This window comes from Rhinichthys klamathensis, unplaced genomic scaffold, assembly GCF_029890125.1.
Source record: "Rhinichthys klamathensis goyatoka isolate OS25496 unplaced genomic scaffold, OSU_Roscu_1.1 h1tg000019l_1, whole genome shotgun sequence".
Lineage (NCBI taxonomy): Eukaryota > Metazoa > Chordata > Actinopteri > Cypriniformes > Leuciscidae > Rhinichthys > Rhinichthys klamathensis.
In genome coordinates this window covers 2,953,519-2,967,561 of record NW_026606570.1, presented here as the reverse complement: position 1 = coordinate 2,967,561, position 14,043 = coordinate 2,953,519, and the positions used below count along the sequence as shown (strand labels likewise).

At 41.7% G+C, this 14,043-nt stretch overlaps 1 protein-coding gene across 3 annotated transcripts in view; it reads right to left on the bottom strand.

Moving 5' to 3' along the window:
• Positions 1–14,043, bottom strand: part of abr (ABR activator of RhoGEF and GTPase) — a 490,805-nt gene that overhangs the window by 158,953 nt on the left and 317,809 nt on the right. The window lies entirely within an intron of this gene.

Below are 14,043 nucleotides of genomic sequence, written 5' to 3'. Positions count from 1 at the left end.
GGTGTATTCCAAAGCACTAGTATCTAATAATCTCGGTTTCCCTCTCTGTGCTCATCAGTAAGAATGTGAGCAGCTGGTGATTGAGTTTATGTCTGTTGTCATTTTAACAGTTCTATTCTAATAGTATATCCCCTGTCTGTGTGATCCATTTCTCTGCTGGACTGGTGATAGTAAATATCAGGCTATCTGACAAGCATTGTTATCAGTACTGAAAAAGCCAATCAGTCAGTAATGCAAAGTCAGATTGACTAGAAATATGACTGACAAAGTTTCGAAGGGCAGTGCTTTATAATTGTGATGTCATGCACTAGTTGCAAGCTCTATTACATACAGATCAAGTCAAGTGTCACAGCTACCTGACTTAGGCTGGTCTGCACTGGAAACACTGATGAATAACTCTATAAATTAGTGCTGGTGGAAAGAATGCAGATGTCAGAGAAAACGAAAACGAGAGTTTAACATCATGAAATGAAAAAAAACATGATTAATGAAAACAATATTTATGACAAGCCCCAGAAAATGTGAGGATTCTTATGAACTTAAAGGCTCTTGTCCCGAGAGGAAACCTGCTACACGTGAGGGGTCTCCAGGATCACAGAACCAGTCATCACTTCAGGGTGGCCTTGACCGAATCTCTCTCACACACACACACACACACACACACACACACACACACACACACACACACACACACACACACACACACACACACACACACACACACACACACACACACACACACACACACACAGGCTTATTGTATCAATATAAGAAGCAGTGGGTGGCAGTGCTCAAATTGCAGTCTCTCTTTCTCTACGTTTATTTAGCAGGAAGGGAACTAGCAGAGAAGCTCTTTGAACCTACACCGCCTCATCAGAACAACACAAGAGAGTGTAAACAATCATGGACCTGATGGTGTTTGTGGACATGCGATCCAATCCAGTCCAAAAGTAAGAATCAAATGTAATCTCATCATTCAGTTTGATTAAATTCAGACTCACCTTAAAGAAAAAGTAAAATCATCTCTGCTTCAATAGCATCACTACATCATTGCAAAAAAATGCTGTTTTCAAACACCTTTCCTACACAAACCCCTCATCTACCTTTAAAGAAGAGTCAACTTTCCAGCGTGTAAAGACAGTTAGGAACCATTGGGTTTTGTTCTTGCATGTTAAGCAAGAATGTTTGAACTTTACATTTACCACATTTGATGTGCTCTATGTGTGTTGATCAATGTTTCACACAAAAAGTGTGTTTTAAAAGCAGGTATGTCAGAAAAGCAAATGAAGACTCAAAAATATTTATAGAAGATTTACCCATTGTTTTTAATTATTCAGTTTGGGTGAAAGAATGGTGTATTATAAAAAAAAAAAAAAAAAAAGTAAATTAGCCAGAAAACATGACATATAAACTATTTTTTAGTTTATGTAATACACAGACAGGTATATAGGCTAGCACTACCCAAATCAAACCCGAGTGTCCGGTTTTTTGTTTGTTTGTTTTATTCGCAGAGTTTGCTGTCTTGTAAACATATCAAAGTATGACTGAAAAGACAAGATCAGAGCTGTTTTCTTGGTTGTGTTTGTTTTTTACCATTTACTTGCGAATGTTGTACACTTCCCCATCTTAACAAACTTTCAAGACCATCAAGTTTTAGACCAACTTCTAAAAACAAATTTATAGTTGTCTTTGTAAAGAAATACTCGCTTATATGTAGCCTTGGAGCCGCTGCTGTGACACTGTACAAACTCTTCCAGTGTGAATACTCTTGCGCATCTGCAGCTGCAGTGACGATGTAGTTACGCTGACGTGAAGCTCAAGCTTGCAGTGTGAAACGGCCTTTACACAGCCAAGTTAAAGAGCATATTGCAGGTAAAAAAAAAAATCTAAATGAATATATAACCTTGTATGAAAATACCATATGAAAAGTTAATGCAGGATTTAAAATGTTATAAAACGACATAAGGGCACTAATTTAGTAGATAAAGTGAGCGTTTCTTGGACTGCTCGTAAAAACGGCTTTTTTTTTTCTCAAAATCGCGTCATTTTACGTCACGCTAGGGAGCCTCAGCCTCGGCTCAGTGCAGAGTAGGCTGGTATTCAGTGAGAGCGGCCGTGAGTCAGTGTGTTTTCGGTAGTTTTTGTATTTTAATTTATCATCGTCATGGTAAATTATTGTTTGTGGAGGTTGCAAAAACTCCGGCCTGTCAGGACATCGAGTCCACAGGTTTCCATAACAAGAAAAGGGACGGGGCTGTATATCTTTCGTGCCTGGTGCGGTTTGTGCAGGTGAAGAGACGGGATTTCTCTTCCGCATCGGCTTCGAGAAACGCGGTCGTGTGTGTAGCGTTCACTTCAGATCGGAGGATTATCATCCCGGCGATATGATGGAGTTCAACATGGGATGCCGAAGCAAAAATATTGATCGTCTTATACTGTACCAATGGCATCAAATAGTGTGATATAGGTAGTCATGCCCTAAATAGAGGCAACTTGTAATTGAAAAACTTGTTTAAATATTCAAATCTTTAATTTTCTGTTTATGTTATAACCCAGGTGAAAAATATGTATTAAAAATGTACTTGGGTATGTTTTTAGTACAATAGAAATATACTCAAGTATAGTTTTTATACATTTAATAGTATAAATCTACCCTAAACATACTAATGTCTGCTGGCCTGATACAATGGTAATAATCTGTACAATATTGTGAGCATGCACAGTGTATATCGTTAGCGAACGTGTATATCTATAAGCACGTCTCTCACCAAGACACCTGTCCTGTTCTCCACTGGTTCTCACACCACAACTCATGGTGTCTCTGACCGTTCTGTCTGACATTAGTCCTGGCCTGTCCCTGCTCTCTTGGCAGCATAGCAGGCTCATAATTGTATGGCTGTGGTCCGTCATACGAGTAAGTACTTCCTCAGCGTCCGAAATGTCATTGCGATCCATTGTTTTCCTGTTGTTTGAATCGACTGCTCTCCCGCCCGTTACGTCACGCCCGCCACGCCCATTTTCAGACACGGAAGTAAAATTTTCTCACAAAAACGACTCCAGAAGCTTCTGTAGCGTATTTATAAGTATATTTTAAAGAAAATCTAGTTCCTACATTATTTTTCTATACATTGACTCGTTGGGTCCTCTAACCCGCAATATGCCCTTTAAGGCTGCTCTAAGCTTGTTCAAAATTGAGTGTAAAGATGCAATGCTGCATAAAAGCCAGACTAAATGAGACCTGCTCTGACGCACCTCATCTCCTTGTACTAAAAGTATAGTTGCAATTGCTGTGTAAACATCAATGCCACCTCTGAGAAGCATTAAGCAGTTTATGTAAAGGCACCTAAATACCACTTTAACAGCCTTTCTGTGCCATCTTTCTAGTGAAAATTGGGCATATTTGAATTAAAGAAAAAATTTAATCTGTTCATCATATAAAGCATTTGCACCTTTTCAGAAGACTTTTATTAAACCTCTTGATTCAGATACTTTCACAATGTCTTTATGAACTGAAGCGTCAAAGTTTTGGAGGGACATAAATCTCTAAATTTTTAGTTTCATTAAAAATATCCTTATTTGTGTTTCGAAGATCATATAGGTTTGGAATGATGTAAGGGTTGAGTAATTGATAAATCTTCATTTTTGGGAGAACAATCCAGTAAAATGATGTGTCACGCCCAGACTCTAAGTTGTGTGTGTGATTGTAAATTTCAGACTGTCTAAATTTTGACCCCATTGACCTTCATAAGTTCAGTCAGTGATTACTAGACGATTTGCATTGTCAACAGTTTATGTTATTGCAATTAGGGTTCAACTTTGCACCCAAATGTGTGATTTTCACACATTTTGCCCTCATTGATAATGTATTTTATGGACAATTCACACTGAACCGACAGACGTCGACCAACAACAACAGACACTGCGTCTGGTTTTGTCAGATTAGTGTGTTACCATCTGTTGGTGTTAGTCGATGCTTGTTTTCACCGATTGAACGTGTTCGATCACCATTTGCCGGATCGTGGAATGTCTGAAAAGTGTCATACTGTAATCTGTGTTGGTTGACGTCTGTCTGTGCAATGTGAAGTGGCCTTTACAGTAAAACATAGTTGTGCACCACTTGGTTTCTTGAATTTTACTTTCAATTCCTGAATTTAAATTTAGTTTTAAATTCCAAGTCAATTCTTGAATCTGAAATTTAATATAGGTAATAGAGCAAACATGATGTAGAAATGCAATTCTATTCATAATATTTATTAAATTATTTAATGAAATTAAATTAAAATGAACTGAATTTTTTTAGAAAGTTTAAGACAATAAAAGAAAAGTTTGACAAGACTAATTTTTATAGCTTAAACTATTGCTCAAAGTTTAAAAGTTTTAGGCTTTAGGTTGAGATTGGTACCTCACATCCTAAATTGATTTAAATTCACAACAAGCATCCCGAAACCATAGCGTTTCATGAACCCACCCACATTTAACCAGTCCTTTTCTGATGCATCAAAGCAACAACTAGGACTTTTTCTGTTCTAAGCTCAAGCACTGAACAGCAGCCGGCCATCATTTAATTACTTTTAATTATAAAGTTCCCTCCTTTTAAGAGCTCCCAGTGTCACCGTTCTTTTCATAATGAAGACAAACACTTCTTACAGTCCTGATTTGTCAGCTCAAACTACTGGTATCCAGAGGAAAGAGAGTATTTGTGAGTGTATATGGGGTTCATGGGGGTATGTACGTGGCAGGGGTTACATTCCTTCACCAGTTGCTCCTCATTTCACCTTATTCCCTACATCTTAAATTTCGTAGCAGGAGGGATGTTGTGGGGTTCAGGGGATGATCAGAGGGGGTCTTTCTGTTTCACGCATACAGTAAACACATTCATTTTTGCTTTAAATCCAAAGTGGTTTGTGCTTCTGTAGATGTTCTTCAAGTTAAATAGTTATTATATATATATATATATATATATATATATATATATATATGATTCTAATGGCTCAACCACAGCATTCTCCTCTCAAATCAATATTTTATTTATTTATTTAATGTTGCAGTGTGGTCAGAGTATTGATAACAAACATAAATAAATAATAAATAAAATAAATAAGAATTCAGAATAAAATAAGTAAAGATTTTAATCTGATTAGTAATGGTTTTAATCTGTTTTAATCTGATTAGTAATAACGTAATTATTTATTGAAAGAAACAAAACACTTGAGTGGTATGCATTAAGTGGTATGTACAATATAGCAAATCTCTATTTGCTTCATTGTTGAATCATCGAAGAATTTAAACTATTATTACACGGCTCTGTGAAACACTTGATTCTGATTAGTCAATCGCACCACCCAGCGTTATGTTATTCCCCGATAACAACCAGTAAAAACGGATAACACAGGCTCATCCGAGTAACTGAAGTCAGCGCTATACGATTGCTAGGAGCGTTTTTTTCTTTTGTGGAAGTTTTGTGTTTGGTGAGCTAATAAAATATTGAAACTCAAATCAATATTCTGCGTACAATTATTTAATTATGTAATTTGGGTATGGACTCACTCTCGTTTCATGCAAATGCAGCTGCTGCTATTTTGCAACAATTGTTTTGTATACTGTAATGGATTATAAGATAACAAACAGGTAAGATTTTAAAAAAGTTTAATCTCAAATCAATATCTTTCATCCACATAATTATTTATGAGGTGAAATATCATGTAATAAGGGGTATGACTGTACCATATCCCTTAAATCTCCATCTAGTTTGAACTTGCCGCTTGCTAGCAACTGCTTTCTTCGCGGAAGCTTTGCGTTAAAAAGCCCTAATAAAATATTTCAACTCAAGTCAATACTCAGAGTCTAATTATTTACTTACAGTATATGGCAAGTAGCCATGTAATAAGTGGGATATTGTACATCCAGCCAGTTGTTATCGCAGAATAAAATCGATCCCTTCAGTGTGACGTAAGACCTGATAGCCCTGATCGTCCTGTCGGGGTTTATTCTGCAATAACAACCGGCCGTATGTACAATATCCCTTACTTTTCGCTCCGCGATATTTTAAAAGCTGGATATATATTACTTTACCTGCATATACAGTATACTCACATTAAGCAAAATATACTATATATATTTATCAAATCTTGGGTGCATGATTGTTTATATCGTCGCAAAAAATTAAACTATTAAAATACAGCTCTACATATAAAATTGTATTTATTATTTCCAACTTTATTCGCATACAGACAATACACTCAAATAAGACAAAATATACTATATAGCAAATCTCAAATGCCTGATATTAATATATTATGAACATTAACAACATGAATTTCTATTAAGCTGCTTTGAAACAATGTGTATTCTGAAAAGAGCTATATAAATAAATTTGACTTAAGGTTTTGCGTTACAGTAATTGTATCATGGGATAAGCAGGTTTTAGAAGAGGTTTAATGCATTTCATGGCTAAATGCATTAATATGTTTGAATCTACTTCAAACCACTAATAATTCAAAAAGAGAGGTTTGGAGTATGTATACAGCAACACTTAGGAAGTGTTGTCCTTTTGATAGTGACTAACTTCAGCTCTGCTAACTGGGGTTGTATGTGGGAGATGCTGGACAGATGGCTTTAATGTCAAATCGAAAAAAAAGTCCACACAAATACAAACAGCCAAGTTCAGAAACTCTGCCCTGCCCTGCAAATGTAGCAGCCTCTACATTGCACAGGTTATCAGTAGAGTAGAACCAGACTCTAACCTAGATTTCTGAAAATCCCATTTGGACTTTTGCACTGTGATGGAAAGTGAAAGAGAGGAATGAAGAAAATGGGGTAGTGAGAATAAATAAAAACTACTGGGATGAGGAGCTGAAGGCATTTAACTGGAAACAAAAGGGAAAGAAACACTAGAATGGAGAATACTTTGTACTGAAGCAGGGGCATCACGCAAGCCAAAATTCTGGGGGGGGCACAATCTGAGACGTTGCAATTGTTTTCTGACGGGTGATATGGATCATGTTAGGAGGGGTCAGGGTGTTTCTCCCCCTGAAAATGTTTAAATTCTGGCTGCTAAACATACCATTTCAATGCAGTTTGGGAGGGAAAGAAATACCTTAACGGAGCTAGCAGCAACCCTCCTCTATCTGAGGACTAAGTTAAAGTATCTATTTTTTAAGTTCATGTAAAAGACAGGTTGATGAAAGAACTGTAAGCTCAAATTCAAAAGCTTTTGAAATCTACTTCATTAAAGCATGTTTACACACACTTACTGTACACTTAGGCCTACTACACATGATTTTAAAAACAGTACCATTGCAGTTTTTATGTTATGATTTTAAATTGGTATGTGACCTAAGAACGATCTTACATTAACCCTCTGGGGACGGCAAACGCACCGGTGCGTTTTGGCAGATTTTTTTCACATAGCAGAAAAATAGACTTAAACTACTCCATCATTTCTGGTCATACAGAGTTAAGACATATTAAAAAATAAACTGTTAAATGTCTACTTTTTTATGTGCCCACCTACAATCGAAATAAAATATTGTGCTTTTGTAAAATAAAGAAAATAAACAGGGTGTGCGTTCTGCCTCTCCGTGTCCGAGAACTTTTTTTCTGGAGCACGTCTCTAAACTTAAACAAAACTCAGCGAATACTATTCACCCAGACATGAGCAATATATGTTTATGATCATTTAAGTTTGTACTTTTAAATTATCTAATTTAAAACTAAAATAAATATTCTCTGTTTATGTAATCTATATAAAAAGAGAGAGGTGTCAGCCGTTCTCATTATCGTTCTCGCATCTCATTATTCCGCTAATGTGACAAGCCCACGGAGAGCGCGCTCTATTCAAACGCTAATGATCTGAAGCAACACATTGAGACGTGTAAACGCCCACATAAACTCGGTAAACACACTATATTTAGTCAGATTAATGTACTGTCGTCTTGCGCGGCTGTGAGGAATAATCCTGGGACATTTACCTACCTCAGAACAAGTGCTGGTTTACTTTCACTTCGAGGAGCGAGCTGAGCTGTAAGTGTTTTTATTCTTGTGCTTTGTTCTAATCGCGATATATAATAATGTTAGTGTCTGTAAACGCAAAAATAGCCTACTGTTTAAATTTGAATCATGTTTCTGTGCGTGTGTGTGTGTGTGTGACTAGTTTTGGATAGATTATAAAGTTTTAACTCTAAAATAGACATCAAATAAGCTTTTGTTAGCAGTTTCTGCTCATATGTTAAATATATAGTATGTTTTGTCAATAAACTAAGAATAGTGTTTGTTCCAATGCAAGCTATATCAAAATAATGAATCCTTAACTTTGAAATATGTATGATAAAATGTATTGGCCTACTAAGACGTTTATGGAAAAAGACAATTTTCTTTTCAAGATGTTTCCAACTCTAACTTTGAACCAATTCTGTAGAATGGCCCATATAACCTATTTGAACAGGATTTGTTTCCAGGTATGACTAAAAATGTGCTTTTGACTTTCATTTATACTTTGATTTTATATATATATATATGTATATATGTATGTATGTATGTGTGTGTGTGTGTGTGTGTATATTGTCCTTGCATTCTTTCTTGTGTGACACACCTGAATGAAAGGCTCATTAATATGCGGGGTCTTTGTCTTCTCAACCACCTAATTAATCACAATGGGGTTGGGCCGTTCACGCCCATTCGCATATTGCCTTGGCTAACAAAAAATGTTTTTCACAATTTAAAATAATCTATTGTGTTATGTGAATGATTAGACAGGATGATTTTCAGATCATTTTGAAGCAAAAACTCTAGGCCACAACTTCCATTAGTCAAAAGTCTTGTGGACACATATTTAGTATGTGTTTTATGGCTTTATTTCAGAAACTTTAATTTTTAGTTTTTTCAATAACCATGCATAAACAATATTCTCTCAAAAATACAAACATGTACATACATGTTGCTCACATATTATGGTAGCCCTTTTGTGCTAAATAGAGTGTAATTTCACCTGTGCCATTAATGTTTATAAGCAACTGAAAAAAGCACAAATGTCAGAGCATGTCAAAACATCTCAAGGACCCCAAAAACACCTTGGTCCCCAGAGGGTTAAAGGTACATAAAGGTGCTGAGGTCTGACTTTGTGGTGCTCTGAAATTAAGTTATTTTAATATTAATATGTGATGAAGGACTTTGAAAGAAGTTTGACAGATTTCAGTGCTGAATAAGGTTAACACTACCCCGTTTATTTGAAAATGGTTAATATTTGACAGAAATGTAAAAAAGTAATACAATTTTGCAGTTAGCCTACAACAAATTTAACACCCTCGTTTTTATTAAACTGAAAACAATTGAACCAGCTGGAGACTTTGACACAAGACAAAACAGAACAGATGTTTCAAAACCGATCAGATAACGTTACTATGGCTTATTGGCTTTGTATGGCAGGCAGTAACGTTAGCCAACTAGTTTACGGTTAGACTAGGCTAGCTATCGAAAACGTTACACTGACACAACTTAAGTTAATGCTCTGAAATCGCAGCTAATTTCAAATCCATAACTTTTTGATCAAGTTAAAATTTCCAGGTCAACCACAAATAATCCCACTACCTTTTAATATCATCCGATAACTAATTCAATGCCGATTTGTTGCTTTGCCCACTTACCACTTCAAGACCATCTGTAAAACATTGCCAGCTCAACGTGCGAGACGAGTGAGTTGCTTGAACATACACAGCAAAGATTCTAGAGCGCTACGCGCGTAGCGCTCTAGATTTGATATACACAGACACCATATTAGGAAAAAGGGGCGGGCTGATGCTGACCGATTTATTACACATCCAGAAGAATACATTTGAGTCGTTATAGGCTCTGGTAATTATGGAGCATAATAGGAATAAAGTTGTGACAAAAAAATTATCAGGGAGGAAAAATCTGAGGGGGCACGTGCCACTTTGAATGGGCATGACGCCACTGTACTGAAGTTCTCTTACGAGAGGTTCTCTCGTATTGCGTAAGTTTAGCTTACGCTACGGGAAAGATTCATCTTCTCGAGATATTGAAGCCAAAAAATTATCCTAATTTTGTATTCATTGTCAACGCAGTGCAGCAGCTAGCAGACCTAGAGCAGGCAGTCTAGCGTGCTCATTGGCTGCCCTGCAGGCAACTGCTGCAGCCTACCAGTGAGCCCGGCGTGACGTCACGCCCAATGAAGGGCGCTCGCGCCTTCATAGCGTCACAGCCCGCCAGAATGGGCGTGGCTTAGCGTATAAAAGAAGGGGCTCGTAGGCTGAATTCCCTGATTTTTCGACTCTTCAGCGAGCTCTTCGCATCGCTGGATTGAGGGAAGCCACCGTCGCCGTCGAGACAGCGAACAGCCAGCCAGGACAGCGCTGAGGAAGCCGGCCGTCTTCGCCACCTTCAGCCATCCGTGCGAGCTACGCTATCCGGCGACGTATCCTTTTTACATTGTTGTTGTATTCTCTTTTCTCTTACTCCTAAAAGAGCAGCGAGCGTCTTTTTCAAGATGCCTCGCACTTCCTGTGGACAGCCGGAACCTGTGACCACAGCGACGCGCTCGCCGGAGAACCTCCCTCGAGCCTCGCTCTCGCCTTCCCCGCCTCTCTTCACCGACGCGCAGCTGCCGCTCACGAGCCTCACTGCCGTCGCGTCTGAGGATGAGGTTGAGGGACACGCCACAAGGGACTGCTGTTCTAACCGCGGCTAGCTTCCTTTACGTTACAAGGAAGCTACCGCGACTCCGCAGAAGCAGTCACTCCGCCCTTTGTGGGACCGCGCAGTGATAAGCGCCGTTCCCAAAGGCAGCCGGAGCCTGTAGCCACAGCGACGCGCTCGCCGGAAAGCCTCCCTCGAGCCTCGCTTTTTCACCTTCCCCGCCTCCCTTCACCGACGCGCAGCTGCCGCTCACGAGCCTCACTGCCGTCGCGTCCGAGGATGAGGTCGAGGGACACGCCACAATGGACTGCTGTTCTAACCGCGGCTAGCTTCCTTTACAAGGAAGCTGCCGCGCGCGCTCTTTGTTATCTGCTCGCGCTACTTAAGCTTATGTTGTTTCCCCCGTGGCTCAGTGGCTAAACTCTAAGCTTTCGCGCCAGAGACCCGTGTTCGATCCCGGCTCTCGCAGCAGATACAATTTATGCAGCTCTCCTCTCTGAGCTCGCGACCAGCTTTCTTACATACAGAAAGCGAGCGCGCGCCCCGAGCGACACGCACACGAAAACTGTGATGACGCTCTCTCTCTTATCTGCTCGCGCCAACTAAAGCTTACGTTGTTTCCCCTGTGGCTCAGTGGCTAAACTCTAAACTTTCGCGCCAGAGACCCGTGTTCGATCCCGGCTCTCGCAGCAGATAAAATTTATGCAGCTCGCGCGACCAGCTTTCTTACGTACAGAAAGCGAGCGCGCGCCCCGAGCGCATGCGTCACCGGCGAAAGAAGGAAAGAGTGGTTTTTTGTCCCGCCGAGGCTTGACAAACCCCCTCTTTTTCTCAAACATTTTCCAGCTCCTCCTAGTTCGAGCGGCTGGTAATGTCTATACTGCAGTAGAGAGCCTGTTATAACACGCACGCCTGCAGACAATGCCGACACGCACACGAAAACTGTGATGACGCTCTCTCTCTTATCTGCTCGCGCCAACTAAAGCTTACGTTGTTTCCCCATGTGGCTCAGTGGCTAAACCTTAAGCTTTCGCGCCAGAGACCCGTGTTCGATCCTGGCTCCCGCAGCAGATAAAATTTATGCGGCTCTCCTCAGCAAGCCGCCGTTTTCGGATCCGGCTCACGCCGATGGTGTTTTTTAGTGTAGAAAGGTGCCCACATCTCGGTGTTCACCCCTACACACAAGCACAACACTTCCCGTGTTATTCACAGAACAGAGCCCACTCCCTTAAAGCGGGAAACCGCTCGAGTGTTGAACGTAGGATATGTGTCCACGAGTTCGTGCCCATGCCTATTTTTCTGCCCGCTCTATCACTAAAGACTCATATCAAACTATGAGAGAGAAAGACGCGCGTGTCCCGCTGCGGCCGGACCGCCGTCAAAGTTTATTTCCCTGTCAGTCCCCTTCAAACAGGCTACTGCAGTGGTCCATTTAGCAGCCAACGAGCCGGTTCATTTACCCTCTCGCCTGCACACATACGCCGTCTTCATGGCGACCCAGAGAAATCTCAAAAGAGTATAGTGCCGTTGGTGTCTTAAGTGTAGTGAAAGTGCCCACGCCCCAGTGTTCACCCCTACACACAAGCACAACACGTTCCGTGTCACTCACAGAGCACACTCTCATAAAGCGCAGAAAAGCCGCTCGAGTGTTGAGTGTAAGAAATGTGTCCACAGGTTTGTGCCCACTGTCTGCCCGCTCTGTAACACGGTCAATGAAGCAGGTTATGAATGTAAGTCTCGTGCCCGCCAGAGAGCGTTCACGCTTACTAACACACACTTCTCCCCGGGCGCCGCCCGCGAGTCTAAGTGTTATCACAAGGCGCAGGGCGTTAATAAGACGCTCCCCATCCTATTCGATCGGGGCGTCAAATACACTTGTAAGTCTCGTGCCCGCGCACACGCGTTCACGCTTACAGAAAGCTTCTCCGCCCAGAGCGCTGCTCGCGCGACAAAAAGTGGAAAGAGAATGTTCCCCATCCCTTATGATTGGGACATCCCACATAAATCAGCCGGTTTCGGTTTTCAGCGAGCAGCCATTGCCCAGAACCGAGAGCGCGCGCGCCACGCTTTCGGCTCCGGTTCAGTTTTCACAAGCCCGCGAATGGCGGCGATCTGAACCTGGAGGCCATTCGCCCCCTAGCGGCTCACGTAGCTGCATGGGAAGCTATCCCAAGGGTTTCAGAATGGGTGCTGAGCACAATAAAGCATGGCTATACACTTCAATTCATTCGCCGTCCCCCGCGCTTCCGAGCCCGGACCGCGACGATAGTGAATGCGGAAGTAGCACACCTACTTCACGCAGAAATAGCAAAGCTGCTGTGCAAAGGGGCAATAGAAAGGGTACCGCCTTCTCTGAGCGAGTCAGGCTTTTACAGCCGATATTTTCTCGTACCCAAGAAGGACGGAGCCTTCAGGCCCATCCTCGATCTGAGACATTTGAACAAGGTGCTTGCGAAAAGACCGTTCAAAATGCTTACGACCAGAAAAATCCTCGCGCACGTTCGCCCGAGGGACTGGTTTATTTCTCTAGATCTGAAGGATGCCTATTTTCAGATTCAGATAATACCCCGTCACAGGCGATTTTTGAGATTCGCCTTCGACGGTCAGGTATATCAATACACCGTCCTGCCGTTCGGCCTGTCTCTAGCACCCCGTACATTTACGAAGTGCATGGACGCGGCGCTCGCCCCCCTGAGAAGTCAGGGGCTGCGAATAATGAACTACCTGGACGATTGGCTGATATTGGCACAGTCAGAGACAGAACTGATGTCTCACAGAACAGTGCTTCTCAGTCACCTGGAAAGCTTGGGTCTCACGGTCAACTGGACCAAGAGCTCATTAACGCCCAGCCAGTCAATTTCCTTTTTAGGAATAGAACTGGACTCGGTGACTATGACGGCATGTTTATCGACGCAGCGCGCGCGCCGTGTTCGACACCTAGCCGCATCTTTCCAGAAGGGCAGCTTTCTCCCTCTGAAAACATTTCAAAGGATGTTGGGCTGTATGGCGTCAGCTGCAGCGGTCCTTCAGCTGGGCCTACTGCGCATGCGCCCGCTCCAGCGCTGGTTGAATGCTCGCGCGTCTTGCCGAGCTTGGGTGTCTGGCGGCCAGAAAATCAGAGTGACTCAGACCTGCATAGCGGCTCTGCAGCCCTGGTTAGTAGCCGACTTGTACCAGCAGGGAGTGATGATGGGAACCATCTCTTACCGAAAAGTCACAGACCGGCCTTCGGCCAGTGGTCAGATCAAGAGAAGTGTTTCCACATAAACTGTCTGGAGATGTTAGCGGTCGAGAACGCACTGAAGTGCTTCCTCCCGTTCATACAGGACCAACATGTTCTTGTCCGCTCGGACAACATGTCTGTGGTATCCTACGTCAACCGTCAGGGCGGTG